At 49.5% G+C, this 26651-nt stretch overlaps 1 long non-coding RNA gene across 1 annotated transcript in view; it reads left to right on the top strand.

Annotated features, from left to right (window-relative positions):
- Positions 1-26651, top strand: part of LOC309840910 — a 282879-nt gene that overhangs the window by 131766 nt on the left and 124462 nt on the right. The window contains exon 3 of the long non-coding RNA XR_014298857.1: positions 18832-19333. This is a non-coding gene — a long non-coding RNA (uncharacterized lncRNA). The remainder of the gene's footprint in view (positions 1-18831; positions 19334-26651) is intronic.

Below are 26651 nucleotides of genomic sequence, written 5' to 3'. Positions count from 1 at the left end.
GGATCTGGCTCCCCCACCCTCCTCTCTGGCCACTCTCTGCCTCACAGACCCAGCCAATCGGCATTTTGATGGGTTAGAATGCAGGATGCTTGCTCTGGCTCGGTGCCTTGGCCCTGCCTGCTAAGTCCTCTGTTCCTCAAGTCCTGGGTTAATTGCTACTTCCTCCAGGAGCCCTTTGGATCGGGTTGGGTGCCCCTGATCTGGCACCGGGTGGTGCACTTAACTTCTGGTTTCTGTTCCCACTTGACCACAGACTCCACGAGGCAGGGGCAATGACTGTTTGTTCTTTGGCACATTCTGCACCCAGCAAGTTGCCCGATGTATGGTGGGTGCCCCATACTTCCTGAAGGAATAGTGGGCTGGTTCAGGACAAAAGAAGGCATTAGTTCCCCCCTAGCAACTTTGCCTGGAGCCATTCAGCTCACTGCGTGTCTGCGGAGGACCTCTGGAAGCCAGGCTATCCACGAAGCCCAGGTGGCTCCTGGGCTGCAGACCTGCCTCCAGCAGTGGGCTCACTATGTGGGCCAGCAGCATGTCACACTGAGCAGGATGGAGCCCTCTGCACCTGAGACCTGACATGGGGCTCCCCCAAGCCTTTCTCCCTAAGCCTCGCCAGCTGATTGGTCCAAGGCCAGTCTGCCCTTGATAATCCCCTGCAGAGGTATTTTAGTCCTAGCCCAGACTATTGCTTGATTGGTACTTCTGCTTTACCTGTAGCTTTCTGGTGCAGGTACGGAGCAGCAGAAATGTTGGAAGAGGCAGGACCACACCCAGCTAGCCAGGGCGGTGGTTCCCAGTCTGGTTCAGGGAAGGCCTGTTAAAAATTAACAAGCTGAGGAGGAAGCCAGTGATTGCATTTATAGACTTGCATTTGCAAGGTAAAGGTTAGGTAAATGGGCTTTGCTGAGAGGTGGGACAGACAGCTGCACTGAGCTAGTGGTAACAGTGGGCAGGAGCACATGGTGATTAAGGAAGAGGTTTGCTCCCCCAGAAAGGGGACTCTCTAGGGGCTGCTTCCTGGTGAGAGACCATTTAAGTGAATTCATTCTGGAGGCTTCTGCCTTCCTTCAGTGAAGTCCATGGGCACTGCTTTTGCTAGCTCTCTCTGAAGACCAGCTGGGGCAAATGAACCAAGTGACAGGAGAGCGCACCCGTGCATTGCGCAGGTGTCTGATGAACCCATCCATCCATCCATCCATCCATCCAACCATCCGTCCTCCCCTCAACTAACTTGTAGGTGCACCTTTCTGTGTGCAGCACTCTCCTGGGCTGTGGGGACAGAGCGGTGAGAAGGACATTCATTCCCCACTCTTTCTTTCACACCAGCGTGTGGTCAGAAACCAGGGTGGAGGTTAGATGTCTGCTGGTCGCTTTGCCTCTGTCCGTCCAGACCACTTCTCTATCTCAAATCAAGGCCACCATGGATATGTCACAGAGACACAGGTTGGGATAGCCTGGCCTTCTGTTTTTGTATTCCCTGTACCATTTCTCTAAAGAGAAGCACCCAAGGTCGAGTAGGTGAACCAGCCACTAGGTATTGTGGCATGGCCTCAGCTTAGATGGTGCTACGTACAAATTATAAAATAAAGGCTCCTTCCTCAAGACGCGTCACTGCCATCTGCTGGAAAACTGTCATAATGAACAGACCACTCTGTGTGACTGCCACAGGAATGGCGCCCCCTTGATTTGCCAGTCCATGCGGTCTGCTATTTAGTGTGAACAGCTCTGTGGATGCGTTGGGCAGTGGCCACTGTCTGATATCTCAAGAGAAAGATGCGGGCTCTGTCCAGTCCCAAATGCCCGAGATGCCCAAACCCACCTTTGTTTGCCATTAGCATGTATTCCTAAAGTTCCATTAGGTAGAGAGTGACTGGGGTGGAAATTTACATGATTCTAAACTACTTGAGAGAAATCTGACTAACGAGGAGGTGGACAGTTATCTAAGAGGGACAGATTTTCTTTTTCCTCTTCCTTATCCATTTCTCTTCCCTACTCCATGCTGGGGACAGAAAGCATCAATGCTCAGGCAGTGCCAGTCACTTGGCCAGAATTCTTCCCCACTCCTTGGCTCCCAGGACTTACACATTCTATGGAGGAACTCTTGAAGTATTTTTGTTTAAGATCCATTTCTTTATTGTTTAATTTAAGGGATAAATCTCTGGCCTCAAACCCCTTCATCCGCAGAGTAGGTAGATAAGCAAAGTAATGTATTCAATCAACAAGACATGGAAACCAAGGTTTGCCTTGAAGAATACTGAGGACCTTATTTCCAACCCCATGGGGGTTCAACACACACACACACGCTTGTGTGCACCTGTGTGTGCAGTGATTGGGAGTCGGTGAGCCAGTGTTTAACTCGGTGCCATTCACCAATGTGTCAATAAACGCTTGATGAACTCGGTGGTCGTTATCACTAATGAATGGCCTTCCCTTCCTTGAGCCCTGGGTTCAGTTGGTAAAGTAAAATAAAGATGTTAGCTCTGTGTGGTTATAATTTGCTAGGGAGGCTATCACAAAGAGACCACAGACTGGGTGAATTGACACAACAAACACTTATTTCTTACAGTTATGGAGGCTAGGAAGTCCAAGATCAAGGTACTGGCTGGTTTGGTGCCTGGTTCGTGGATAGCTGTGGTCCTCACTTGGCAGAAGGCGAGAGGGAGCTGTCTGGGGCTTCTTTTTCCAAAGGCACCAATCCCATTCATGAAGGCTCTGTCCCCTTGGCCTGAGCACCTCCCAAAGGCCCGGCCTTCTAAAACCATCCTGGGGGGGTTAGGATTTCAGCGTATGGACCTTGAAGCCTGTAGCAGTGTGGTGTTTTAAGAATTGTTTTGGGTGAGTGTCCAGATGCTTGTTCCTGGGGGCTGGTGGTGCCAGCTACGAAGCCATGTCCCAGACCCCAAATGGCAGGAACGGGCTGACCCAGGAGTCTGCATCCGTCAGAGACCACACATTCCCAAACTGAACATCCTTGCCCCGCTTTGTCCCAGCCCTGTGGATGCAGGGACGAGAGCCCATCAACCTTGAATGCCTCCTCACCTGCTTTCTGCCTTGAATTCTCCTTCCCTTCCCTTATTTATGCCATCTGTTCATTACAGCTCAAGCTCCAAGTTAGAGCAGCTCTGAGCAAACTTGCTGAGCTCGGTTGGCTGTGGGCGTAGGTCTGGGGCAGGGCTGCAGTGTTTGCCATGAGGTACAGCAGGCCCCGGGCTCCAGGGACCTTGGAAGGGACCAGCACCTTCTGGGGCTGAGAGGCAGAGGATGCTTTGCCTGAGTCCTCGAATGTGTGTAACTAGTGACCTACTCAGGTGTTGAATAAACACCCGCTAAGCCCCTGTATGTGGGGCTCTGTGGTGTGGGCTGTGGAGTTCCACAGGTAAATGCGATATGATTTTTGCCTAAGGAGCTTACACACGCCACCCCGTATAAAGCTGAATGTGAAACTCAAATGCCATGCCGGCGGTGGGGAGCAGGGAGGAGCCTCAGCTGGAGATTCAGAGAGGTTTCCCAGGGAGCTGGCATTTGAGCCAGCGCTTGGAGGATGGCTGGGATTTCAGTAGGTTTTGATGAGGGGAGGAGGGAGGAGTTGCAGCAGAGGGCAGTCACCTGGAGGAAGGTGAGGAGGAGGTGGGCAGCCTCGCCGGCACACGGAAGCTTGTGAGTTTCGGCGGCTGTGTCAGCTATGGGAAGGAATGTGGGGAAAGGCTGTGGAGGGGTGGCTGAGGACTGATCAGCAAAGGCCTCCCATCGTGACTGAAGGAGTCATAAGAGCCAGGGGCCTGTGGTAAGCAGAACCATGGCTCCCCAAAGAAGATTCCCAGGAACTGTGAATGTTACCATCCGTGGTAAAAAAGACTTCGCAACTGTGATCAAACCAAGGCTTTAAGACGGGGAGATTACCCTGGGTTATCTAGCTGGGCTCAGTGTTATCACAAGGGTCTTCGTAAGACGGAGGCAGGAGAATCAAAGGGAGCTGGAGAGGGAAGCAGCCACAAGCCAAGGAATGCAGGCAGTTTCCAGAAACTTAAAGCAGAAAGAGACAGATTCTCCCCTGGAGCCTCCAGAAGGAACACAGCCCTGCCAACATCTTGATTTTAGCTCCGCAGGACTCATTTCGGGATTCTGACCTTTAGAACTATTAAAGGTTAAATCTCTGTTGTTTTAAGCCACTAAATCCATGATAGTCAGTTATGGCAGCAAGAGCAAACTGCTTATAGCTGGAAATTCCTAGGGCTCTTGTGGTTTCTAACCTGAAGCAAGCTACTGAAGTTTTCTCCCAGACACCTGTTTTCCATGTTTTTAAGGAGTTTCACTGTAGTACCCACTTCATAGGGTTTTAAGAATGAACTGAGATAACACACAGACAGTGTGCAGTATAATGTCGCTATTAGGGTTAGTCCTACCAGCTCTGTGGGGCTCAGCACCCGGTTCTCGCCTTCCCCTCTTCTCCCCATCCTGCCACTTCTCAGTCTTTCTTGCTCTCGCCTCCTCTGGCCCCGTGACTTGGGGCTCTGTGCGTTCAGGTGAAAATACTCATCCTCACCAACCACCACCCCCAACCCCACACCCTCATCCCCCCCACCCCCCACCACCGCTAGCCCAAACCTCCCCTTCCCCTCTTACCCACTCAGACTTCAGATCACTGAAAGCCTGGTATGAGGGGCTACACCTCGTCTACTGATGTACCTGCCGCAGAACTCAGATTTTAATAGTTATTGGAAAGATACTGTCATTTAAAAAATGAGTTATATATTTTCTTGTAAGCCCAAATTTAAAACTGTTCATTTTACACACAGCATTTATTTAATGAGACCAACCAGGGGATCTGAGAGATCTATGTGGAGTTGTATGGAGATCTATGTGACTAAGCCCAGGTTTTGAAAGGTATATATGGATTGTGCTCGAAGTGTCTTCCTGTGACAGAGCCAGAAACACACGTTGTTTTTATAAACATGCTTTTTTCACAGCTTTATTGAGGTGTAATTGACATGTAACATACCACACATATTTAAAATGTACAATGTGTTAAGCTTCCATGTATCTACATACCTGTGAAATCATCACTGTAGTTAAAATGATAAACACATCATCACCCCCAGAATTACCTCATGCTCTTTGGTAATCCAACCTTCCCACCGCTCAGTGCCCACCTCCCTTCTGGCATGATCTCCCCACAGGCACTCACAGATCTGCTTTCTGTTACTACAGATTAGTTTGCATTTCGATAATTTCATATATATGGAATCATATTGCACGTGTTCCTTTTTATCTAGCGTTATCACTCAGCACGAGATTCATTCATAGTGTCAGCTGGATGGATAATTCATTCCTTTCTGTTACTGAGTAGAATTCCATTGTATCGGTGACCACTCTCTATGCCTGTTCTGTTCCCCAGGTGTTGAACCTTTGGATTGTATCCACTTCGGGACTCTTACAAATAAAGTGCTAGGAACATTTGTGTAAAAGTCTTTGTAAGGATATAGGCTTGCATTTCTCCTAGGCAAATACCTAAGGGTGGAATGGCTAGGCCATAGGATTACGTGAGTATTTAACTTTTCAAGAAATTGCGGTGCTGTTTTCCAGAGTGGTGGTACCATTCATTCGACATTCCCACCAGCACTGGATAAGAGCTCCTTACCCACACTTCATGTGGCCAGACTTTTCATGTAGATCTTTCTACCAGATATGACATGATTCTTGCGGTGGTTTTAATTTGCACTTCGTAATGAGTAAGGATGTTGAGCATCTATTCGTGTCTTCAGATCTTTTGCTCCTTTAAAACAATTGTGTGGTTTGTTTTATTATTGAATCTTAAAATCTTTCTATTTATCCTGGCTCCATATATTTTTCAAATATATTCCAAGATTTTCTCCCTGTCTGGGGGGTGTCTTTTATTCAACAGTGTGTTCCAAAGAGCAGAAATTTTGTTGTGATAAATTTCAATTTATCAATTTTTTTTATGGATCATGTTTTTGATGCTACTGTTTTGATTTCTTATTTTGATAAAAAGTCCTAACCTAAGGTCCCAAAGATTTATGTTTTCTCCTAGAAGTTTTATGGTTTCAGGTTTTATGTTTAGGATTATGATTATGATTCATTTTTAGTTAAATTTTGTGTATGGTGGGACACATGGATAAAATTTAACATTTTTAAAAATGAATGTCTAATTGTCGCAGTGATCTTTCTTCTAAAGATCCTTCTTTATTCACTGGCTTGTCTTTGTACCCTATCAAAAATTAGCTGTCCAGCTATGTGTGGATTCTTCTATTTTTATGTACTCTTCCAGCTACAAAGTAAGCACTCATTTAAAGTTGCATATTGTAGCAGCTCCCAGATTAGTATCAGAAAGTTTAAATTCGCAAATGCTCCTAAATGACAGTTCAAACTTCCCAGTCAACTTGCTTGTGTCAATATTTATAATATTTATTGTTCGTCTTTATTAGTACTTTTGCTGGAATGAGCCCTGAGAACCACACCTAGCGATGCCTTGGGGAAACACCTCAGCATTTTATAAATGCCTTGCAGACACATTTTGTTACACTCGGGGCTCTTGCTCTTGCTTTAACCCTCTCACTGCCGACTCTACCCTGTGAGGTGTGCCGGCGGGGTTTTGGACTGCCTTGCCCTGAGGGTAGGGACCTTACAGAGAGAACAAAGAGTCCCTTTCCTGGCTTTTGAGCTCTTAAGTAGCCTTTTGTAAATCTATTGTAGAGGCAATGGTATTGAGAGCCACGGATTTCAATTCTAAGGGCAAGGTGCTTGAGAGAAAAAAGGGTATTTTTGAATTTCTAAAGCTTGGCTTTAAATATCAAAAGCCAAAGCCAGAGGGCTCAGAGCACAGATTTTATATCGTGAACCAGACTGTGGAGAATAACAGTCTCCTTTTCAGCCCAAAAAGAGATAAGATTTCAACGGGGGCTGAGGTGGAGTGGAGGAGGGAGAGTTGGAATGAACTTGATTATCAAGTTTAAAGGGCTGGGTCCCTCAGCAAGGGCCTTAGCACTCGGTTCTGGCTGGGCCCAGGCGGCAGGCTTGGCAGGAGGCCAGATGGGCCTGAGGCCAGACTGGGGTGATTGCCTGACCACCGAGCGTGTAGCCTTGCGTCCCCAGGACCACACACCTAAGTGGTGCTGGAACAGACATTGAAGCTGTGTAGGCCTGGCGGGGCCCCTGCCTCAGAATCCTTACATTCCAGCGTGGGCTGGGCACCCCCACGCAGGGCTTGGAGGTGTGGTGGCTGCGGGGGCCGGTGGCCTGGGAGAGAGGCTTTGATTGGGATGAGAATGATGCAGAGTCACCTGTGGCTGATGGGGGGGGTGGCCCTTGCAGGTCTGGGAATGAGAAGCTTGCTCCCCCTCCATAGGCCGCAGGGTCCTATGGAGGGGCAGGGAGGAGACTTGACACCAAATCGAGAGTTGTGGGTGCTGCCAAACACTGTTTTCTTTTTATTTTATTTTATTTTATTTATTTATTTGACAGAGACAGAGATCACAAGTAGGCAGAGAGAGAGGTGGAAGCAGGCTCCCCGCCGAGCAAAGAGCCGGATGCAGGGCTCGATCCCAGGATCCTAAGATCATGACCTGAGCCAAAGGCAGAGGCTTTAACCCGCTGAGCCGCCCAGGTGCTCCAAACACTCAGATTTCTGAAAGGGGATTGTGTTTACAAGTCCAAGTACTGATGCGACCTTCTGTATAGAGAGCTTCCTGACAGGCAGGACTAGACACCAATGCCCTCCACTCTGGGAGTGGTCGACGGGTGGCTTTCCCCATTTATCTCACTGCCCTCTATAAATACTATTTCCCTCTGTGCTTTCATAGCCAGAAAGCTCGGAAGCCCTTTCACTGCAGTTGACCTTGAACAGTGTGGGGGTTGGAGCACTCATTTCCTGCATCGTGGAAAATCCTCATAGAACTTTGGGCTCCCTCACAACTTAACGACTGTAGCCTGGAAGCCTCACCAGTAACATAGTCCACTCACACATGTTCTTGTATGCTATAGATGTTACAGGATTTTTCCCCCATGGTGCCTGCGCTTCTTGGTTATGCTACTTTGAAGAAGGAAGAGTTAGACCAGACAGAGTGGTGGGCAGCAAAGCTAGGGTTATTGAGTGTAGTACAAACGGCCCAAGGAGGTAGGGGACCTGAGAGGGTTGCCACCAGATTTTCTAATGGGGGGGGGGGTTAATGGGCTTGTGGGTGGGCTGTTGTAATCTGATTGACCCTCCCTGCATCTGTTGTGGGCTCAGGATTTTGTCACAAGGGAAAGGGTGGAGGTCTCCCTCCAGGGTGAGGTAAAACCCTTTTTAAGGGTGGTTTCCTCTGAGGGTGGGTGGTCCCTTGTCCCTGCCTGCCTGCCTTCCAACTCTCTGTTGTGCCTGAGTTTTCGTGTCCGAGAGACCACCGAGGAGCCAAGCACTGATGCAATCACACGAGGGTTTATTTGACAAGCTTAAGCTTGGGCCCAAGTATACCCAACACAGCGGAGTAAGGACTTGGACCCTGAGCTTAGTTAAGGCAGGGGTATTTATGGGTTCCTGTTACTAAAGCAGGGTGGGGATTCCTTTACTAAAGCAGAGTGGGGGGGGCGCCTGGGTGGCTCAGTGGGTTAAGCCGCTGCCTTCAGCTCAGGTCATGATCTTAGGGTCCTGGGATCGGCAGGGAGCCTGCTTCCCTCTCTTTCTCTCTGCCTGCCTCTCCGTCTACTTGTGATTTCTCTCGGTCAAATAGGTGAATGAAATCGTTAAAAAAAATAAAAATAAAGCCGGGTGGGGGTTTCTGGAACCAAAGCAGGGTGGGGCTTCCTGTTTACTAAAGCAGGGGGGCGGGTCTCTGGGACTAAAGCAGGGTGGGGCTTCTTAGAACTAAAGTTAAGTAGGGGAAAGTTTTGCCCTTGGGCACAGGGGTCTGAGATGGTTGCCAGAGCTAAGATGGCTGTACTTATGCTAAGGCTAAACCTGAGGCGGGATGGCCTTAGTTTTTCTTGGCCTCCACACTCCTTCATCCTACGTATTCTATATTGTATTCTTGGAATAAAGTCAGCTAGGGAAAAGAAAATGGTATTAAGAAAATCATAAGGGGGGCGCCTGGGTGGCTCAGTGGGTTAAGCCACTGCCTTTGGCTCGGGTCATGATCTCAGGGTCCTGGGATCGAGTCCCGCATCGGGCCCTCTGCTCAGCAGGGAGCCTGCTTCCCTCTCTCCCTCTCTCTGCCTGCCTCTCCATCTACTTGTGATTTCTCTCTGTCAAATAAATAAATAAAATCTAAAAAAAAAAAAAAAAAAAAAAAAAAATCATAAGGAAGAGGGGCGCCTGGGTGGCTCATTCAGTTAAGCCTCTTCCTTTAGCTCAGTTCATGATCCCAGGGTCCTGGGATGGAGCCCCACATCAGGCTCTCTGCTCAGGGTGTGGGGCCTGCTTCCCTCTCTCTCTCTCTCTCTCTCTGTTAAATAACTAAATAAAATCTTTTCAAAAATCATAAGGAAAAGAAAATACATTGGCAGTAATGCACTACATTGATTGAAGAAAAATCTGCATTTAAGTGGACCCGTGCAGTTCAAATCCATGTTGTTCAAGGGCTAGTTGTAATTGCCTACTGCGGTGTAACACATTACCACAAACTCAGTGGCTTGAAACAATACCCATTTATTATCTCCGTTTCCATAGATTAGGAGTCAGCCTTTGCTCTTGGCTGGGCTCTCTGCTCCATGCCTTACAAGGCATTGAAATTAAGGTATCTGCTGGGCTGTGTTCTTATCCGAAGCTTGGGAACCTCTTGCAAGTTACTGACAGAATTCAGTTCCTTGTGGTTGTTGGACTGAGGCCCCTGTGTTCTTGCTTGCTGTCAGCCCAGGGCCCTCAGCTCCTAGTAGGAGAATCTCCCTCCAGTCCGCTAGGAAGGAGTCTCATGTAGTGTAGGTCCTCAAGGGATTGACTATGTCAGTGTATTTACAGGTCCTGCCCACACTCAGTGGGAGGGGTACAGGATGTTCGCACCAGGGGTGGCAGTCTGGGAGGTCATCTGAGAATTCCACCCATCATAGCCATCAGTCTATGCAACATGCCCAAGGGCAGGATTATAGCTCCAAAGGGAAAACTTCCCCCATTGAATACATTATTAAAGGGATGGTGGGAAACAAAAAGAAATTATGATACATCCCATGAATTATTTTTAGGTAGTGACCCAGTTACGTGCACATGAAACACTTTCACTTGGGCTTGGTTTTCATGAGATTGCTCAAGCCCGTGAATCACAAGTATCCAGTGATCCTGTGAAGACAGCAGGGTTCCAGAACTCCCATATTCGATGGACTTCAGGGAGATAGTTTGGTTTAAAGATTTTATTTATTTATTTCAGAGAGAGCGAGTGAGAGAGAGCAGGGGGAGCAGCAGAATCCCCGCTGAGCAGGGAGCCTGATGCTGGGCTTGATTCCAGGACCCTGGGATCCTGACCTGGGCTGAAGGCAGAGGCTTAACCAACTGAGCCACCCAGGCCCCAGAGAGGTAATTTGGTTGAAGAGAAAGGACAGGGAACCTTTCTAAAGTTGCAACTATTTTTATTTAGAATGCATGCTCACTTAATGGGCAGATGTTACAGATGCCTCTAAGTCATTTTTGATTTCCCATCAGTGAATGTATAATTTGAACTTTGGAGAAATATGTCCGATTCTTCTGGATGCTTAGACTGAGTTCTGAGTGTGTGACATCCCTGAGGTTGACACAACAGCACAGTGAAAATTAAAAAGTGCATCAGAATCACAAGACATAGCCTCTGGTTCCAGATCCGTCCGCAGTTCCAGATCTGTCCGTCTGTAGTTGACTGTGTGACTTTGGGCCAATCGCTCTCCCTCTCTGAGTCTCTGTAACACAAGGAGTTAGGGTAAATGTTCTCGAAGGCTTGGCTTGTTAGACTCTTCTCTTTGTCCTTGGCATCAAGGGCATTGTCGAGCTCCCAAAGATCTGGAACGCTTAGGAATAAAAGATCTCTCAGGCTGTCGAGCCCTTCTGAGGATACTTGTCTCTAAACCAGTCAATGTTCACCCTGATCCAGGCAGACTGGGCTCTCTTTTGTTTACAAATATCTCTACAAAGAGGTGCCATGGCCTCTTTCTCTAATCCACTCAAGCGTTCCACCCCACTCCCACCTCTAGGATGATTTCTCATCATCCCCCAATGCCACCTGGCCATATGTGATAGGATGCAAGTTTGTACCAACATTTGAATAAGTAGCTGGAAATGCCATCAAGTTGGGAGCTGCCCAAAGGGGTTGGTAGTTTAGGAACAGGAGAGAATATTTACTCAACAAAGACAAAATTCTTCCAACCATCATATCCCGAGTATGTCTCTCCTATACAAGGAACACTAGGTTAGGTGCTGCTAGATATACATGTACATATGCATGTACATGTACATATACATATGCATGTGAAATCCTAGCCTTTATTCTTAAGGAGCTGCTAATCTCCGAGAACAGTGGAGCAGAGTAACAGAATCGGCTTTGTGGTCTCCTTAGACCCATGTAGCTCCACGGAGAGGACCATCCTAAGAAATTGTCATCTATTCGGACATATACAGGGGCTGTGGCAAATGACTGGGTCCTTAGTGAGCCACCTTATCTGTGCGATGGTCTCTGTGTAACATCAGTGTGGTCTGACTACAGTCGCCACTCACTCCACTGAACACTCACCTTGGTGTTGCTGTGAGAATACATTGAGGATGTGATTAACATCCACAGTCAGTTGCCTTTAAACAGGGAACGTTATACTGGATCATCTGGGTAGGTTTGATCCTGCTGAAAGATCTGGAAGGCAGGGTTGAGACTTCCCTGAGAAAAGAGGAAATTTTGTAGCTTCAGTCCATACCCGAGGGTCCCAACCCACCCCATAGACTCCAGACTTGCCTCGTGGGCCCCCATGACCACATAAGCAGGTTCCTTGCAATTTATCACTTAATATATACCTCCTGCTGATTCTGCTTCTCTGGCTGAACACTGACTGGTATCGATTGTGGTACCAGAAGTAGGGTGAAAGCATTTGTATTTTGCTTGTAGGATGGACCTGTATCTTTGGTGATCAGAGACAAAAAAGAATAATGTCCAGCCACCACCAAAGATATCCACTTTCTAACCCTTGGAAACTGTCACATGTTACTTTATGTGGCAAAGGGGAATTAACATTGCATATGGAATTAAGGCTGCTAATCATCTGACCTTAAAATAGGGGGGACTACTTCAGATTATTCAAATGGACCCAATGTAATCGCAAAGACCCTTAAAGGTGGAGGAGGAGGTAGGAGAGGGAGACCCAGAGAGCCGACAGATGAGAACTCAGCCCAATGTTGCGTGCTTTGAAGACAGAGGAGACAAGGAAACTGTACAGCTTCTCGAAGCTTCGAAAGGCCAGGGAATGGATTCTCCTCTAGAACTTCCAGAAGGAATGCAGCTCTGCTTACATCTTGATTTTAGCCCCATGAAACCCTTTCTGAACTGACCTCCAGAACTGTAAGATGATAAATTGTGTGTTAAGCCCCTAATTTGTGGTAATTTGCTATAGAGGCAATAGGAAACCTCAATCCCCATCTCTCCCAGGAGCAGATTATCACACCACCGATGCTGGGACAGGGGTTTGGTTCTTCCCCTGGAGGGTGGCAGGCCAGCAAGCCCACCATCTGTCCTCTGCCTTAGCCCTGCCCCACAGATGTCCTCCTGGGGGGCACTCAGTGCCACTCTCAGCTCTTTGACACCGCCCAGCCCCACCCCAGGGTCTGCACAACTCTGGAAAGGTCCAGAGCTATAGCCTGGGAATGACACCCTGCTCTTTACTTTGCCCCACCGAGACAGCTCCCACCAGATGCACTGTCTCATTATAGGCTACTGGTGCCCAGAAGACACATAAGAGAAATTACGCAGTGCTGCCTCTCATCGCTTTTTTTTTCAAAATGTGTTTCATTCTCTCTCCAAGCTTATGAGGCCATAGGGATACTGCAGCTTTATAACCTCGTATTATTTTGTCAATCGGTGATCTGAAGAAGCTGTTTTCCTCAGCTTCCCTTACTTCTTCCAGGAGGCTGCTTTAAGCCCACATTTATAATATTCTCTGGAAGAAATCTCTTTCCATACCCAGAGCCTTAAAAAAAACGCCTGGTAACTGTCTAGAAGGAGATCAAACAGAAGGAAAAGTCACTTTCATCTTCTTTCTTATTCTCCTTCCTCCTGTCTCTTCCCTCCTTCCTTCCTCCGTTCTACCCACACTGACTGATGAAGTTCCAGCTCTGATTCTGACCCTGTTGTAAGGGCTGGCACTTGTATGAGTTCCTTAGGGCTGCTGAAACAAAGTACCATACCACCAGGTGGCTTAAGAGGACAGAGGTTTATTTTCTTGCATTTTTGGAGTCTAGAAGTCCAAAATCAGGGTGTCGCAGGGCCACACTCCCTCTGAGACTCTGGATGGAATCCTCTCTCGCCTCTTCCAGCTTCCTGCGGTGGCCGGTCACCCTGGGTGTCCTTGGCCTATAGCTGCCTCTTTCTAGTTTCTGCCTCCATTGTCACATGGCCTTGGCCCTGGGTGTCTCTGTCCTTGCATTGTCTTCCCTCTGTGCGTGCCTGGGTTCATCTCTTTCTCCTCTCCTCGTAAGGCTGGAATTCATACTGGATTAGGGACCCACTGTTCTCCTATATGACTTCATCTTAACCAATCACATCAGCCAATGACCCTCATTTCAAATAAGGTCACATTCTAAAGTACTGGGGGTTAGGACTTTGACATATTTTTCAGGGCAGGGGGGCACACAATCCAACCCATAACTAATCAAAGGTCAGTTGACTCACTTCTGCTTCTAGTTAGGATGGCAGGAAAATGTAAACTGACCATGACAACATGGCCTGCTGGTCTGGAGAGCAGGGTTTATCACAGGGTAGCTGCGGGCATGGCGTAGGGGAGTCACTATTCGTTAGGGGAGAGCTGGCTGCTCTAACAAACAAATACATACCAGGATTTATTGCTGGCACAGGTAATAGTTCCCATGCCCGTGTGGTGGTTCAGAGTCTCAGGCTCCTCCTATCCTGTGGCTCTGCCATCTTCCAGGGCTTTGTTTTCTGCCTCTGGCCAATGGAAAGAAACAGGAAGCCTAAAAAAGGCACATTTGGGGAAATGACATGGCAATATTTACGAAGCACTTTACACATTAATCTGGGCATCAGTTCTTTACATGCATGAACTCATTTTGTTTGCACGGCAGTTGTGTGGTGTGGATACCGTGAATAGTTCCACTTTACAGATGAGGAAGTTGAACACGGGAAGGTGAAATGGTTGCCCAGTTGGTTGAGAGTAGACTGTAGCAATGGCGGGGTTAGAGAGGTCAAGAGGGCTCAGGAAGGAGGGAAGTGAAAAGATATCGGGTTGTAGAGAAGGCAGAGGCTGGATCGGGAAGGGCGTCAAAGGCCATGCCAAGAAATTGGAAACTGATGCCAAGGAGAAGCCACAGAAAGGATGACATGGCTGGACTTGCCACCAGATCTTCTAGTGTGTGGGCGAGAAGGATTTGAGACTTGACACGAGGGGTAGGAAGCTTTATCAGTCAAGATGCTGCCAGTCCTTGGGAGCCAGATGAAACTAGCTAGGCAATAAGAGCCACTTATCTCATATGGTGAGAAGCATGGTGGCAGTGCGTGTCTAACTGGGCAGCTGCACAGTGCCATAACCCAGGGTCTTCCTATCTTTCTGCTCTGTGGTCCTTGGCCTGTTGGCCATGATCCATCCCATGAGTGATGCCTCCCACACAGGTAGGACACCTTCCCGCAGAAAGAGAGGGGCTGTGTCTCTTCCTGTGTGTCTGTCTTTATCAGCAAAGAAAGATTTCCCTGAAGCCCTCCAGCAGATTTCCTTACTCTTCTTTGGCCAGGTTTGGGTTCCCTGGGCTTTCCCAAATGAACCACCAACAAGGAGAATGAACGTGGCATGACTGACTTTGATGCATCCACTTAGCTTTGCACCATGTGGAAGAGAGGCTGATACATGGGTCGGTGGCCAACAGCATCCGTACAGAAGATGACTACAGAACGTAGCCCTTGGGGGAAGTCAGCCTAGAAATGTGGCCTGGATGAAGAGGTTCAGAGCAAGGCAGTAGGGAGAAAGATAAGTGGGCAGATTCTAGACTAAGAAGGCAGGACCAGAGTATGGTGATTCATTAGGGGAAGAGGTAAGAGAGCAGAAAAGTCACGGGTGACCAGATCTTAGTGTGGGCACTAAGGAGGGAAGCCAAGGCAGGCATCTTCTCTCTTCCCTCTTCCTTTACACACTCAACAAGTATTGCCAAACGTGTCTCGGGAGCCAGGCACTTCCACCTGAGTATTTTTAGAAGTGAGTATTTTTAGATGAGGAAATGGAGGTTTAACAAAATGAAAGTTGGTCCAAGGTCACAGAGCTGGTGGGTAAGTGGTGGGCCTGGATTTGAATCTAGGTCTTTCTGTTTGACTCTAAAATCCATTTTATTGCCCCAAGTCCATCCTGCCTCTGTTAAATGGACATAAATCACAGCCCTTGCTCCATAAAGAACAAGAGAGGTTAGCACACAAGTAAATGTACCAAATGGCAGAATGTCCAAACAGGACCCAGAAGAAACAGGTTTTTGAACACCTACTATGTTCCAAGCACGATACTGAGCACATTGGGCAGGCTCTTTCAGTTAATTCTTGTAACAACCTGACGTGGTCCTTTTACCGACCCTTCTCCAAGGGTCTGGAACCATTCTGGACAGAAGAATAACAGTGACGGCTACTAATCAGGCCCTGGGTGTTGTGCTTTGTGTGTAAGCTTCACTGTCACTCATGACGTGTGTGCCCACCTAGTGTGAGAGGGTAGGAGTTAGGGGCACACAGCTGAAGTCCATCCTGGATCCCTCCACCCCCGATGCAGGACGGAGGCCAATCTCCCTTCTCTGCACACCATCCTGTAGGTCCCACCCACAGCTCCCTCTTGCCTTGTTGCTCACTAGCCCCTGCTTTGGATCTGTTGGTCCAAAAACACTGAACCAGCTGTGGTTCTTCAGGGCTGGATCAGGGGTGAGACAAGTCCCCAGGGCATGGAATTTAAGGAGGCATCACTCGCAGCTGCACCAATGGGCAATTGTAGGACACCAAGCATGGTGTCTCACCCCAGTCTCTGCTCTGCCACATGGCTGTCCTTCAACACAGTTGGGGTCTTGTTTCTTCTCTCAGGACTACCCTCTTTTCCCCCTTGCCCCAGCCTCTGTTTGGCTTATGTGATCCTTCATAGTCAGCTAGGGTGTCACCTCCTCCAGGAAGCCTTTCCTGACTATCTCTGACCCCGCAGGTTAGGAGAGGTGGCCCTTCTTGGCATTCCTCCTGGGTTGATACATATCTCATTACACTTCCACAAAAAAGAACAGTTATCTGTTTCTCTGTCTCTTTTCCACACTAGATTGTGATCGTCTTGAGGGCAATCTTATTTGATTATGGGTCCCCGTCACTTGGCACGGTGCCTGGTATGCAGTAGGTAGTTATGAGTTGTTTATTGAACGGACTGTTATGAGCTGAGTTACGAGCTCTCAAATCCCTACAATGAAGCCCTAACTCCAGTGTCTCAGAATATGAATGTATTTGGAGATAGGGCCTTTAAAGAGGAAGCAAAGGTAAAATGAGGTCCCTAGGATGGACCTTAGTCTAATATGATGGGTGTCCCTTTAAGAAGAGGAGATGGGGACACGAAGGACACAAAGGCACACAGAGAACACACACACATCTCCATGTGAAGATGCAGGGAGCAGGGAGCCACTGACAAGCCCAGGACAGAGGCCCAGAAGGGCCCAGCTTTGATGAACCTTGACTCATGCAGTTGTTGCCCCGTAAATGCTTCTGAAGTCTGTTTTGTTCAGGAGTTGGGGTAATTCTCTCTTGTTCCCGGGTCTAGCCTGCCAGCCGCGTTGGATGAAAATTGAGCCAGGCTGTGAAAGGGGGCACCCTGCTGGTCTCAGGCAGCCTGACCCCTGCTTAGTCTGCTTGGATTCTCACCTCATACACCCCCATGGTGTCGGAAAGGGGAGTAGCCATGGCCTCCGACCCCAGACTCAACACCACCCCCTGGCCTGGCTGCACACATGGACCTGTCATGGTGTGAAACTGTCATGTTTTGGAACGTCATGGATCACTCATCATTTCTGTATTCAGAAATATTTCCTGGGAGCCTATGATGGGCCGAGCAGTCTCCCACACCCAGGGCCACTGTGCCAAAGGAGACAGACCAGGATGCCTCCTGTCCTGAAGCTCACTTTCTAAATCAGTTGAGACCATTCCCAGAATCAGCTTCGGATGCCGCGCGCCACTCCTGTTCCTGTGTTTCTTAGTTCGTGAAGCCGCTGTATGCTTGCCAGAGCTTGATCGTCTTCAGAGCCTCCTGCAGAATGATCGCGTTTCACAGATTTTTGTATCAATATTTCTTCTCATCTCCTCATCTCTGACATCAGGGTGGGTCTTACAGTTGGTGGCCTGTCATGGTTTAATTCAGTGTTTACTTTCTTGTAGTGATAAAGAAGAGAATGGTGGGTCTTAGAGTCCATGGCGTCTTAGTTTTAGCAAAGTAGAGACTTACCTCTGATTTGCAGATAATGAGGCTGAAGTTCAGAGTTGGTGACTCTTCAAGGTCGCAGGGCTCTGTTTTCTCTGTGGGCTAGAGGAGTCTTGGATGAGTGTGGCTGTGTGGAAAGCCACAGTCCCCCTGGCTGGAGGCCAGAGCAGGAGCTCTGCTCTCGGAGGGATATGATTTCCAAGCAATCACAGCTTGCCGCTCTAATTTTTCTACAGGGAGAGAAAGCTCTGCCCAGTCTTGGGATGATCTTCAAAGGGACCCTGTCCCCTCCTCGTTCCGCGCTACTAGGGGAGCAGCAGGAGTGTGGCTCAGGCCAGAGTTAAGCACGTCTGGGATCAAAAGAGCCCCCATCCCTCCCGAGCGCCCAGGGGGCTTGACTGAGCTCCTTCGCCAGTCTGCTGAGTGATCAGTTGGCAAAATACATCTGGACAAGGAGGAGGCCTCTGTGATCACCTGTCATCTCCCCTAAACACCCCTGATGCATTTTCTCTCTTCATTACCCACGAGGTGACAGCCCTTCCACGGTGATCTACAGTCTGACACACTCGTTTGCCTGTGGCTGGAAGGCAGTCACGCCGCGGGGGGAGCGGGGAGAAGCAGGGAATGCATCCTCCGTAGAAACCAGGAGAAAAGAAGAGGAGGGAAAGAGAAGGCTCTTGGAAGGGAAAATGGGAACTGGTGGTTGGTGTTGCCTTGTCTTTATCCTATGGCTAATCCCGGACCCAGAGCCAGGTGTGTGGTGGCCCCAGAGAGCACAATGTAAGCATGATTCTGCTTCCCCAGCACAGTGTCCTACACGCGCGCGCGCGCACACACCCACACACTCACACACACACACAATCATAGCCTGGATCAATCTCTTCCTTTCCTGCCTAGAAATCTCCATCCGGTCAGCAGCCACAACGAGAGGTTTCCTACTCTCTCCTTAGATTTTCTGTAGAGGATGTGAGACCCCAAGAGGCCACTTTCTCCATATGCTTTCCTCCACCTCCACCCTATATATATATCCTTTTGTTGGTTCTAGAGTTCCTCCAGAACAATTCCTAATATCTCTCCTTATGATCTAGCCCCAATTTGTATTCCCAAAGGTGATTAGCACTACTCTTCATTCTAAATATTCTATTCCAGTGGAACCCATTTTTTTCTGCTGACTGGACCAGAAGCGTGCTGTAAAAACCTCACCTACGTATCTTTTCTCACTCTAATGATGCTCTGCCCTCTCTTTTTCTCCATTAGCTCTCGCTGAAGTCCCACCTGTTCTGGGAAGGCCTTGCCTGGACCCAGCCTCTAGCACGTCCTGCCCATAGCCGGCCTGTGGGTCCTTCACGTAAAGATGAGCCACGTCCCGCACCTAGAGCTGGAGTGAACCAGTGAGCAAGGAGCGCTGGTCCAAAAGGCCCCAGGTGAGGACCCCTGCCTCGTCTCTGCTGGCCCCACCCCAATGCCACGCACCATTTCTGACAACTTTGGTCATGCACCTGAATTCGTGTTCTGACCGTGGGCTTTTGTGTCCTGTCCTGGATACCCATCGATCCCTGTTCCAGGATTCCGTTGAATCCCAGTCCTTAAATGTGAGCCTTCCAAGGATCATGCCCTCTACATCTTCTTGGAACTCACCCTGGACCGAGACTGAAGACAGCTATGTCCCATAATACCTGGTTGTCCACCAGACGGAGCCTCAGAAGCCGTTGTCCTTGGCGGCGTCAGTTTCTGGAGCACCGCGCCAGCCCAGAGGCAGGTAGGTGCTGGCTCCCAGTCCCTTCCTGTCTTCCCTATCCTGCTCTCAGGGTCTCACGTTGCTTTGCCGCATCCTAACTGCCCAGGAGGCCTCCTGCCTCCCGGGGTCCATGGGCTTCCTCCATGCCGTTCTCTTGGTTCTTAAGTGATGACTACAGGAAGCAAAGTTACCTTTGACATATACTTCTGCATCCTTCGACTTCTGCACGTCACTTGGGATTAGAGACTCTTCTGTGAGTTCCCTGCCTCTTGCACAATGGGTACCAAGAACCTTGTCTGCAGAGCAAATGCTGACATCCTGGGAGGTCCTGATGTCCTGATTCAGGCCACTCTCTATCTTCTGCTCCCGCCTGGCCTTTCCTTTCCTGAGGTTCTTCTTCCTCAGTCCAGGCATTCACAGTGACACGCTAGCCGGTTGGGTGTAGAGTTCTGTGGGGTGGGGATGGTGCTTGGTTCAAGTGTGAATCCCATTGTCCAGCACAGAACCTGTCATCTAGTAGGTGACCAGGGAAGAGCTGACCAGAGTTGTGAACCTGAGCTTAGTAACCACTCCTTGAGCACCTAATGCGTGCAAAGCATGTAGTTAAGCAGCTTAGGTTTCAGGAAGAAAACTGAGCCCAACAGGGTATCTGACCTTCAGGAACGCTGGCTGGGCAAAGGCACAGATCGTTTACCGTTAAGTGCAAATGAGTGCTGCGTGGGTTAAAGACTGATTCTAGATCAAGGGTTATCACCTGGCAAGACAGAGATGGTAGACTTAGAAGAAGATGAGATTCGCCATGAGCACATAAATGCTGTTCTTGGAAAACACACATCCTCTGTTTTGCTGCCCTGGTGAGGAGCAAGGTCTTCCATGGGGTGTCTAGTAGGATGGGGTCAGAGAAAGGCCAACAGCCAGGAGCCGTGGAGGAGTCCAGCCCGTGTCAGCCCCAGATGGCCTGAGCTCCCAGCTCCTCCTCTTTCTCCAGGTGAGGAGTAAAGGCTCTGTTGGGGGAGGACAGCCAGCCAGTGGCCGCCTGAGTGGCAGCAGGCAGTCTTGTCAGCCATTACCCTGCCGGAGTAATCCTCGAACCTGTGTGCCTCTCCGTTTGATCTGCCCGAGACCGCAGGAGATAGTCAAATGCTTTTGGCTAATATAGTATGCACGCATAATTAGATGGCAGCAATCGCCATCTGGGTTCCTAGCACTTGTTCCAACATCCAGGCCCTGGGCAAGGAGCTGGTGGGAGTGAAGAAGGGAGGCCTCCCCCAGCCCTGCCTGTCCTCTGTCAGCCTCCCAGAGAGCAGATTGGAGCCTGGAGCCTGGGAGCGCAGCCCTGTGGAAGGCGGACGATGCTCACTGAAGAGTGACAACAGGCAGGTGGCAGGGGGGCCGGAGCTGTGGCGGTGTCTCCGCCAGATCGTGGGCTGGCATGGCTCTGCAGGCCGGGTGGGTTGCCATGAGCGTGGGGGCTGAGGGCTCATGGGCAGCCCTTGTTTCAGAGACGTAGCCAAGAGTAGGCCTGAGGGTTCTCAGAGCAGGGATGAGGCCATCTGCCCCGCCCCTGGCACTGGGTCCCTCCACCTTCTGACTGTTGGAGCTCCCTGCGGGTGCCAATGACACAGGCATATGCTTGGCCAGGCCTGGCTGACATTTTCCCGAGGCTGGTGCTCAGACTTCCTGGCTGGGAAGGGGAGGTGGGGATGAGGGTGGTCAAAGGGGGATGAGGGTGAGCCTGGGGAGATGGTCTTCTGAGGAGGAGGCTGGAGAGCACGGACGGGCATGCACCCCAAACCCGCATACGCTTCATCATCTCCTCTCCTTGGCTTAGGAAGGGTCCTGGCAGCGGTGGCCTTGGCACCATCCCTTTGTCGCACGTGCTACCTGCTGGGCCACATTTTCACCAGCCAGTCCATTTGGGTGGACGTCCAGCAGCTTCTGCCCGGGGCACTGAGGCATGGTGTGGAGGAAGAATCACTCACAGGCTTTGGGGTAAGCAGGACTGGCTCGAACCCCAGCTCTGCATTTCCCAAGGGAATGACCCAGGTCAAGTGACTGAACCCGTCTGCGGCTCCTTCAGCAAAATGCAGCTGTAAGCCCTAGGGGGTGCCGGGCACATAGGAGACACTCTGAAAATGTTCGCTGCTTCTTTCCTTTCCTTCCATGTGGGGTTGAGCCTTGTTCTCTCCTGGTTGGCAAAGGGGAAAAGTGGGGGAAAAAGTCATTCCCTGGGGAGGCTCTGGGCTTGGCTGTTTGGCATCAGGAGACTGTGTGGTTCATTTTGGCCAAAGAGGCCCCCTGCATTTCCAGTGCCCTGTTCTCTGCCGCTTGCCCCAGGACAGAACGCAGGCTCCCTACCATTCTGTAGCTCTGTGGAGGCATGTTTGCCAGGGTACCCAACTCTTGGCCATTGTCTGTGATGTGCTTCTGTTCGAATCTACAACTTCCGGCACAGTTTCTGGCAAATGGTAAGATTTTGTGAAATGTTTGTTGAGTGACTGACTGACGGTGGTCTCACACCGTTGATCTCACTGTGGCTCCGTACTGGGCTGTCAGGTGCAGATGGAAGGAGAATGGGAGGAGACCAAGATGAATGGGGGAAGGGAAGCAGGAGATTTCCAGAGTCTACTGTATCATAGAGGAGAGCATGGCTTTGGGATTCCATTGGCCCGGGGAACCATCCTGGCTCAGCCATGCAAGAGTTGTGTGATTGTGGGGAAGTTAGCCACTCTGAACTTCGGTCTCCTTATCACTAAGATGGGTATAACACTTACCTCATAGGGTTATTAAGATTGAAAAAAATTTGCAAAATTTGCCACATAGTAGGTGCTCAGGAAAATGGTGGCTGCACTGATTGTACAGTAAGGTATGAGAGGGACCTCTTGATATTTAGAGATCTATTAAACTCGACTGCAATCTAAATTCTGTATGCTGTAACATGAACCTGTGATTTCTTGAGCTCTTTCACTTATTTTTTCCTGCGTCGTCCATCCCCAGGCTTGTCTATATCTTCTCCATCACTGGGTTCCATATACTCTCTAGTCCCTTCCAGAATTCGTGGAGTTTTGCAGCCTTGTTGAAGATTAGGGGAGGTGAGATTTGAAGAAGGGGTTCAGCGTTGTGGGTGGGGCACAGTCCTTGGTGATCTTGCCAGCTCTTTCTCTTTTCCCCTTCTTTTCTCTTCCCTCTTCAGGGTATCAAACAAAACCTCACCCTTGCTTCATGTAGACTGGCTCTATTTGCTTCCAGATCTCTTGGGGGCCTCCTCTTCTTTTGTAGAAATGTAAAGGATGTTCTTTCTGAGGAAAATTCGAGAGAATGTAGAGCTTTCTGTCTGGTTATCACTCACTCTGAAGTATGGCTAGCTGCTGGTGAAGGCCACTAGATACTCCTTTCGTAGGTTCCAAGAAGACTTAGGGTGACCACAGGCTTTATTCAGGTTTTGATGTCAACAGCCAGGCTGAGCTGGGGTGGGGTGCGGCCGCAGGGTGGGCTCAGGAGCTGTTAGGACGGGAAATCAGGTAGGGGTTGCAGGTACAGGTGGTTCATCCGGTTAGTGTGGGGACTGTGCCAGCAAATATGAGTTCTGGGGAAGGGCCTCCAGACCCCTGCACCAGGCGGGGAGTGGGCACGAGCCAGCCAGGTGCTTTAGGACTCCAGCCAAGCAGGGCGGGAATTATTGCCATAGAGAACAGGAGTGATAATGGTCAGGAAGCCTATGCTGCAGACTGAGTTTTAGCTCTTTGCTTTTAAATATATGTGTTTCTTGCCCCTGTGTGAGACCATGAGGCTGCATTCCTGCAAGGCCTGGTGGGTAGAAGTGCTCCCTCCTGGAGGAAGTTGCTGAACGGTCCCTGCTTGAATTATCCAGGCAACAGATAGCTTCTGGGACAGAACTCACAAGGCAGGTCCTAGGTAGGTTGGAGGGTAAACCGTATCCTTAACTTGGATATGGACCTCCAGGATCCTAGATGAGCAAGAGAAAGACAGCTTCTGGCAAGGGGCCAAGCCAGGAATCCATCCTGGTGGTGAACAACCTTAGGAAGGCTTCAAACTGAACCTGAACCAGACGTGGCTCTTGAACTAGGTGATTGGGTTTTGTATTTGTCTGTATTTTCTCCCCTTTGTTTCTCTGGAGCTTTTGATAAAGTTTTACTTAAGCATTCCAGCTTGATCTCAGCTATCCTGTAGAGAGCAATGAAAACGTTCATGCCTCCACTTGGGGTCACAAGATAAAGTGGGGAGCATCCTGAATACCACGACTTTGTCATTGCCAAAGGTCTCTGTAATCTGGGGCACCGTGAGATCCGGCTTTCTTTATCCCCAAGGGCTGTCTCTGTTGAATACCGTGGAGGATCAGAGTTTTAGTTTGTGAAGGAAAATGGCCAATTTTTGGTTGTTGGCAGGGGCGAGGCTGTGACTGACTGTATACAGGCTTTTTTTTTTTTTTTTTAAGGTTTTATTTATTTGACAAAGAGAGATTACAAGTAGGCAGAAAGGCAGGCAGAGAGAGAAAGAGAAGGAGAGAGAGGAGGAAGCAGGCTCCCTGCCTAGCAGAGAGCCCGATGTGGGACTCGATCCCAGGACCCTGAGATCATGACCTGAGCTTAAGGCAGAGGCTTAACCCACTGAGCCACCCAGGCAGCCCCATATACAGGCTTCTTGAACACAATAGTACTGAGTCTGTGGCAGTTCAGCCCACCCCTTTGTGGACTGGGGTCCCAACAGCTCTCTGTGCCCTGATGAGGTTCATCTTCATAACCTGGGCAGGGGGCTTTGCTGGGCAGGGCTGAGGTCGTTGGGGGCATGGACTCCACCTCCCACCTTCTCCCCAGCTCTCAGGCTGAGTTCCCAGCACAGGCTGGCAGCCTGCCCGTCCCTGCGTTCCAGGCCTGTGCTCCCGGCCTGCACCGAGGGGCTTCAGAAAGGTCCTTCCCTTATCTCCCTGCCAGCACCGTGCCCTAGAGGCCCACGCCAGCCCCACTGGAGCTGGCTTGAGTGCCAGGGGGCCGAGGTGGCGACCTCCTTGCACGGAACCCTTTTCCAGAGAATTCATCACAAGTCCACGTTCAATGAGGAAGAGCAGGCTGGATGAGACAATGGTCCATACCCCTTGTTAAGTAACAGCCCTAATTAATGACAGGGATGGTGCAGTGGCTTGGAAGCCGGCTCCAATGGTGTTTTTAAAATTCTCCTTTCTCCCGGGCTACCTGCCAGAACTCCATGGCAGGGCTCTTGAGGAGAACAAAGGAGGCTTTGAAAATCTTTCTCCCCCTCCTTCAAATGCTTATCTGAAAGGACATCTTTTTTCCCCTTAGTTGCTGCAATCATAAAAGCACAGGTGATAAACTGCTTCTTTGTAATCATCAATTGTGAAGGTTTCCTCCCCAAAAAGCAGGAATCACGGCTGCAGCAGGGTGGAGAGGACCATCTTGGCCCCCACACTGATGCCTATCGAGCCTCCAGAAAGGCGAGGGAGGGGGAACTGAATTTTGTTCAGTGACCACTTTTATCTCCGGGTCTTGGGCTGCTGAAATGTCAACCCTGGGCTAGATGGGCTCTTCTGACGGGCGGTGTTGCTCCAAGGATGCTTCTGGGCCCTGGGGGATGGAGGGCGGCCATGGGAAGCAGGGGGGAGTGCAAGTGAACTGAACGCCTCGTGAAATCTTGAAGCTGGAGTCTGGGCCTCGGTGGCTGTCTTCAGGGGAGGAAGGCTGCTGGGAGGAGCCATCAGATTCTGGGTTTGCAAGGACCTTGAGAAGCTGTCTCCGTAAGGACAGTGCTTAAACCCCTTTGAGAGGAGGAGAATCTGTCTGTTTTTTTTTAAGCTCCCCAGATAGGTAAGTGGAGAGTGAAGGGTAGTTAGGCCTGGGGTTTGGGTTAGATTCAGAATCCTGCGTCCGCAGGTCAGCTCCTGCCCTGGTTCACAGTCTGTCTACTGACCCCACTCTACCCCGGGACCGTGTGGAGGGGAGCCCATGGCTAGGGTCATTTATAGCTAAAAGCGCACAAGGTCAGTTTAATTCAGCAACATTTTAGCTCTTTCGAGCTGGAGGAAATGATAACTGACTTGGCTGTTTTATTTTTTAAAAATTCACAGAGTACCTCGTATTTTGGAGACATGGGTCTAAATGCATTATTCTTTTTGACACATTTTATTCTCATGATAGTCCCCTGAAACAGAGGAGGAAACTGAGGTACAGAGAGGTCAAGTGCTCTGCCTCATATCGCATGGCAATTGGCAGAATCAGAATTCAAACTTGGGAACCCTAGATCAAAAGCTTGTACTCTTTACTACTTTATTCTTCTTGCTCTCATGCTGCGAGGGCGGGCATTGAAGGATGAATAGGAGTCTGTCATGAAGACAATAGGAAGGAGAGAATATCTGGCAGGAGTCAAGGCATTGGGAGTAAATAGGTTTGGAAATAATAGGAAAGTAGTATCTGTTGAGTACCTACCTTGTGCTAGGTGCTGTGCGAAGCATTACATACATTTATCATCTAATTTGTTTTCAGGTGAACTCTGTGAAGTAGGTATCATTCTCCTTTTCCACATGAGGACATCGAGGCTCAGAGAGGTCAAATAAATTGCTTAAAGTCACATACCTATCAAGTGCTGATCTTCCATACTGAACCGACTTGAGATAAAAATAAAACCAGTCAGGCCTCCCTTAGACAAGGCATGGCTTTGTGTTTCCTGACCGTTCCCATGGCACCAGTGTTCCCTTGTTTAGATATGATTTGATCTTATAACTGATGTTCAATATTTACAGTGGTCTCTAGGTTCCATGAGGACAGGGTCAGTGTCCGTGTTAACTGCCAACACTTGTCCAGTACCCAGGGTTCTTCTGCTGGGCACACTGTAGCCTTGGAAATATCTGCCAAATTAATGAATGGAAAATGTAAACTGTGTGGTAGACAGTGGCCGAGTTCTCTCTCTTCCGCCTCCCCAGCATCTGTCTTGCTAAGCAGGGTCCCCAGTCTCATGTCACTGGCTGATCTCCACACCCCTGTGGGTGACGCCACCAGCTGAGGCCACGGCAGTCACTACTGTTGACTCTCAGATAATTCACAGATGATCTGCGAGAGAACGGGGCCCAGAAGAGCCGTGGTTGGGATGACCATCGTCCCCCCTTTTCTCAGGACAGTTCAGGTTCGCACCTGCTGTGCTGGTGCATTATTAATAGCGCTCCCTTTCACTCTTGAAAGATCCCCGGTTTGGATGCTAACAATCTCTGGTGACCCTGGGCCAGTGACTGCCCACAAAGAGGCTTCTGTTCTTCTCCACACTGACAGAAGTCTGATGAGGCTGAGCAGAAGCAAAGTGAAGCTCGGGGGGA

The sequence above is a fragment of the Mustela nivalis genome (assembly GCF_964662115.1).
Source record: "Mustela nivalis genome assembly, chromosome: 9".
Taxonomy (NCBI): Eukaryota; Metazoa; Chordata; class Mammalia; order Carnivora; family Mustelidae; genus Mustela; species Mustela nivalis.
This window is presented reverse-complemented; position numbering and strand designations above follow the sequence as displayed.